The sequence below is a fragment of the Barbus barbus genome, assembly GCF_936440315.1.
Source record: "Barbus barbus genome assembly, chromosome: 1".
In the NCBI taxonomy this organism is placed as follows: Eukaryota; Metazoa; Chordata; class Actinopteri; order Cypriniformes; family Cyprinidae; genus Barbus; species Barbus barbus.
The window spans coordinates 37,242,688-37,248,994 of NC_136729.1; positions in this window are offsets into that span (position 1 = coordinate 37,242,688).

The window sequence follows — 6,307 nt, forward strand, 5'->3', positions numbered from 1 at the left end:
TCTGTGATCTGAACCAGTTATAATTAATGATAAATATTTCACATTAGCGTTTTTAACCAATCAGACACAATTAGTCATTATATTTAATGAATAATCCTCTCACCCAAAAAGCAAACTATGTGTTAAGAGCTCTGTGGAAAACATCCCAGAAGAGCAAGTAACACCCCAAAAAAAGGCAGAACATGACAAGCAAAGACAAATCATCTGATAACACTGGTTTTATTGTTCAAAGGAATGCAGGCAGAGCAACTCTCACTCTATTTGCCCATAGGAAAGACACATAATGCCCATAAAAATGGACTCTTCCCTATTAATTCCTAGCCAAACCTTTCTATGAATGACTACACCTATCACCAGGTCATTGTGTGTATTATTACTGTTCCTGTATTGTCTTTTGTATCGAATACTCTTTTATGCATGTGTTATTATATAATTAGTTAATATACATGGTAATCACCTATACCATGTTTGATAAATTAGTGTATATTATATGTTGATGCCTATGCAAGATATTATTGTTCTAAGAAACTTTAATAGTTTTTGTATCAACAATCAATACATTTATAATAATGTTTAATTTATATAGCACCTTTCCCAAGCTCAAGGACACTGCACAAAAGCAGAAACACAATAGACGGTCGATTCACATAATCGCAAACAGTCATTTCACAATCAATTAATCAGTTAAGTGAACAGAAGGCATTTGCCTAGTTCGGGGATAGACATGATTGCAGATTCATATTATGTACAGAAAACAGAGATACATAACATAGTAGAAGTAACAATGGAAAAAAGTTAATGTCAATAAGTAACAAACAGAATAGAGAATGCAACAGAAATACACAGCTGGTAGTATAGGATGAGAGGAGTGTCTAAAGAACATATGACTGATATTAGGTAAACAAATAGGTTTTGAGTTGTGATTTAAATACAGAGAGAGAGGTTATAACAGTTACATATACAAAATACCATGCTCGAAGACAACGGGACATGAACTTTTCCTCCAAAATTTAAAGTCACCATTGGCTCTTTGACCCCCCTCGGAGGTGTGACCTCCACAGAAGTTAAAAGGCCTCACATCAGTGACCCGCTTGGCTCTCTGGTCTCTTCTTCAGCTACATCCCCTTCAGCTTTATCTTCTTTTGCTACATCCCATTTGAGCTGATTTGCTACACTTGTTAAAGCATCTAAATCAACAACATGCATGTTAGATCCTATACCTACCAAGCTATTACAAGACATGTCACCTCTTCTTAATATTATAATTATAATATTATAATTCATAATTACTAGGATAAGTGACAAAAACTTTCAAGCTGGCTGTTATAAAGCCTCTTATTAAAATAACGGTAACATTATTTGTAACAGATGGTAACAGTTTAATTTAAGGTGTCCGTGATAGAGTAATTACCTAATTAGGTACTTGGTAGTAGATGTTGTACTTACATGAAATAAAATGTACTTACCATTTAACTAAGTAATGTAACAGCCTGCACTTACAGTTTGTAACTATGTACATTTAATAGGCAGCTACTATGTAACAGGCCAAGTCTGTTACACAGCTACTTATGTAACCAAAAGATGTTATTACATCCATGTTGCAGACTTGATACAACGTAATCATAAATGTAAGTACTTAGTTCTACACAGTGTAACAAGTACTTTAATATGTTACTATTTTGTGGAAAAGCCTGTATTTGCACATGGTTATTTTGTATGTATTAGTTGTGTATCACGATAACAATGAACTGTTGTATCTGGCCCCAAACCTAAAGATGTGTACGCTCATGAAAGACATTAATTTACTTTGCCCGAGTAAAACCGTTTGTCCGCGATTAATATTGAAGGCATCTGCGGCCTAGAATCCATAAGGCCCGACACTAGCTGCCCCGCCGAAGCGACACCACGTTCTCAAGTTGAGGTAACGCAAGCCGAAATTATCGGAAACCGATGGCTGGTCAACACCCCAGCGCGAACGGCTACCCACACATACGATCAACACGACACCGCCACACGCATTATCCTACCTAACCAAACTCTATGGATCACGGTCCCTAAGGGCTCGATCCTCCATATTGACGATTTGGCGTTGTATCACCTTACAGATGACGAGTATCAGGCTGAAATCGAAATCTCACCCTTCTTCAAACAGCACTCCTTCGCCCTTGATTCAGAATTGGAAGAAAGGATCAGGGAGGAAGGAACGCAACTGATTGATTTAACTCCTGTTGATACAGCTTTAGAAGCTATCGCTCGCCTTCCGCCCGCTGGCGCGCCAGTTATTCGGTCTTGGTCTGCCGCTGACACAGCGCTTTGCATCTCTACTATTGTAGGATATGTTGTGACTTTGGCCCTGGGCTTCCTCCTACACAAGCGAGTGAACGCCGTTCAAGAGTCTTTCAACAAATACATGTCAGGCATCCCGCGCATTTTCTGACGTGATAAAACTGACCAAGAACCCGAACCGGAGAACTCAACCAACCTGATTGAGATCACGCCTATACCGCCTCATCGAACCCCTGACAACTAAACCAATCAAAATGACCCTACCACCAATAACCCAGTTGTCTTCATTCTCAAATTACCCTGCACCAGGATTCAGTCAGTGATGGAGATGTTGTTTGTGCCTTGTGTGTGCCTGTTCTCCCTACTTCTTGTTCCAGTGCCCGCCGACGTTCACAACGGGAACCTCACTGAGCAAAGGGGGAATATGTAAGAACTGGTCGAAATCAGGATACACACACACACACAGCTATTTTCAACACATTCTTGAAGCAAGAATCAAAGCTCGCATTCCAGCGCCCACCGCTCGAACCCCCTTTTCTCCTGGGACCATAAAACCCAGGAAATATTGGAGAAAAGACATCTGGATGCTTTTAAGAGAAGAGCAACTTTAAGTGCTTGGCTGGATTTATCATAAATAAAGTCGGACAAGGGAAAAGACCTTGTCATTTGGGAGAAACTCCACAGAAACACTCCCTAAGCTCTCTCCATTAACGCAGTAAATTCAAGGATGGTATCGTTGAAGATGATGTGTTTACGATCAACGTCCAACTAAGAAAATCTCCAGATCTCTACGAAAGTGACCTCCCCACAACCTTGCGCTTCTCCCCAAGAAAGGAATGCGCCTTTTCCTTGTTGCTCTCTAACAGACAAAGACGTCACGTATCTTACAGGGACAAAGTTATACTAGTTTCTGCTATTGAAGCAATATACTGGAAAAACACTATATATAATATATTCACAACATATATTAAGGTTGTCACGACATGTATAAACTTTACTGTGTTATTGGAACGTATGATATTGTTGTAATCTTCTGATGCATAACGTCACCTGAGGCCTAGTGTTCAGTTCACATGCTGGATGTGTTTATGTAGAATTCAGGATCGTTTAATCGATGCATTAACCGTGTAATGAATACAAAGGATATATGTATTTTTGTGCACGTCAAATACGTAGGTGTTTGGTTTCAGATGAAAGCTGATTTCATTAATAGTAAGCTGGTGTGGATGAAATTAGTTTGTTCTCATCAATGCATGATTACAATGCGAATAGAAATCTGCTGTCAATAAGTTTTTCATGTGATAAATAACTGAACAGATAAGGTATGCGCACGGAGAGAAGCCATGCAGGGCGGGGCTCCGCCCCACAGGAAGAATCCGATTGGGTCAGTCGCCCCGGGGGGCAGATCCCAAATCGGCCCGTTAAAAACAGATACTCTTCAGAGTTGGTTGTTGTTGGAAATTGAAAAGAAAAGCTTAAGCTCAGCGCTCATTGCTCGATGCTCTCAGTCATTTAACATCATGATTGAGCAGTAAACTGAGACCAAGACTCAAGCTTCCAAAGAACTTTAACATCTAAAAGCCTCAAAACTGAACCAACTTCCTGGGAGCGTCATCAAGTCAGAACGAGGCCAACCAACCACTGAAGAGTATTCTCGTGACAGCAACCTACCAAGCCACCATCAGCGTGCAATCTTTTCTGAGCCGGGAAGGAAGAAATTCAACTGAAAGCAGAAAAGTTGAAGTAGAGACTCCTTGAACCGAAAAAAAAGACTGAACTCAACCGAAAACAGTAAGACAAAATCTCCTGAATTGGCTGAATTGGTTGTATTTATCTTTTAAGAGTAAAGATAGAAGAGTTCCATGCGTGTGTGATTTCCCTCAGGTTGAAAACGAGCATTAGAACCAAAGACTCTCTTCAGATCAAAACAATCCATTGCAACGAATGTGTGTGTTTACGTCTTTTGTTTCGTGTTGTTTAGCTTAGTATTGTGTTAGAGTAGTGAAATAAATTGATTCTATTAAGAAATCTCATGTCTGTTGCTATGTGATTTTCCAAGTCTTGAAACTACTTGCCAAAAAGATAACGTTACCTATGCTCATGAGCTTGATAACTAACTATTTGGTTTGTTTTATCGTTGGCCGCGAATAAGATAAACAAATTTGTTAAGAGATAACGTGCTGATTTTAATGCTTGCTGGACAAGTCGTTAATAAGGTAACGTTAACAAGGTATAAATTGGACATTCTGATTAATCTCAATTAATCATATAAATATCGAATCTTAAGAGTGATTCCCTAAAATCTAAAGTTAGAACAATGATTCTAATGATTACTTACAATGTTCAAATTTGAAATGAAAAAATAAGTATGTTTGTTGAATAAATAATGTAAAATAGTGTTGTGTTCCACGTTTAATGTCAAGTGTTCATGAGATGGATTGCTTGAGGGAAGAAACTGTTTCTGTGCCTGGTCGTTTTGGTGCTCAGAGCTCTGTAGCGTCGACCAGACGGTAACAGATTAAAGAGGGAGTATGCTGGATGTGAGGGGTCCAGAGTGATTTTGCCAGCCCTTTTGCTCACTCTGGATAAGTACAGTTCTTGGAGAGCGGGGAGGGTTGTACCAATGATTCACTCAGATGTCCGGACTACCCTCTGTAGTCTTCTGATTTCAGATTTGATAGCTGAGCTGAACCAGACAGATTGAAGTGCAGAGGATGGATTCACTTATGGCGGAGTATAACTATTTCAGCAGCTGCTGTGGCAGGTTGAACTTCCTCAGCTGGCAAAGGAAGTACAACCTTTGCTGGGCCTTTTTCACAATGGACTCAATTTGATTGTCCCACTTCAGGTCCTGAGAAATTGTGGTGCCCAGGAATCTTAATGACTCCACTGCAGTCACAGTGCTGTTCATGATGGTGAGTGGGGGGAGTGCAGGGGGTTTCTCCTGAAGTCCACAATCATCTCCACAGTTTTGAGAGTGTTAAGCTCCAGGTTTGTTAAGACTGCACCAGACAGCCAGCTCCTTAACCTCCTTTCTGTAAGCAGATTCGTCACCATCCTAGATGAGGCCGATCAGTGTGGTGTCGTCTCCAAACTTCAGGAGCTTGACAGAGGGGTCTTTAGATGTGCAGTCATTGGTGTAGAGGGAGAAGAGCAGTGAGGAGAGAACGCAACCCTGAGGAGCTCCAGTGCTGATGGTGCGGGTGCTGGATGAGAATTTTCCCAGCCTCACTAGCTGCTGCCTGTCTGTCACAAAGCTGGTGATCCACTGACAGACAGAGGTGGGGACGGAGAGCTGAGTTAGTTTATTCTGAAGGGTGTCCGGGATGATGGTGTTAAAAGTGGAGCTGTAGTCTACAAACAGGATCCTCACATAAGTCCCTGATCTGTCCAGATGCTGCAGGATGTTGACTGCATCATCCACATACTTGTTTGCTCTGTAGGCAAACTGCAGGGGGTCCAGTGGAGGCCTTCAGATAAGCCAAAACCAGTCTTTCAAATGATTTCATGGCCACAGACGTTAGAGCCACAGGTCTGTAGTCATTAAGTCCAGTAATTTTGGGTTTCTTTGCAGGGACGGATCATGACGCAGAGGTGCCCTGGCCACAGACTGATTATAGGCCCCCCTCTGTTGAAATTGCGGTCATTTTCAAAGTTCAAATAGCAATGGATTTTATCTACACTAAGTGAAAACAGCAGTATTTTTAGCGATATGTTATTTACACTGTGCAAATAGCTATAGATTACATTTACACTGTTAAAATAGCAGGATTTTCTGCTATTTATACTACTTGTCGCAAAATAGTGGCAATTATCTGCACTTCAGTATTGTATTACTTTATAAACCAGTATGCAATAATAACGTATTGAGTGTAAATTATCATTTTAATTCAGATTATTAAATGGATGCCACCTTATTGATAATAAAGCCCTCCCTACACCTACCCTAACCCTACCCGATACTTTATTTTCAACTTTTTGTTTATTTCTTTAATTTTTATTAAAAATAAATGCCTTTACG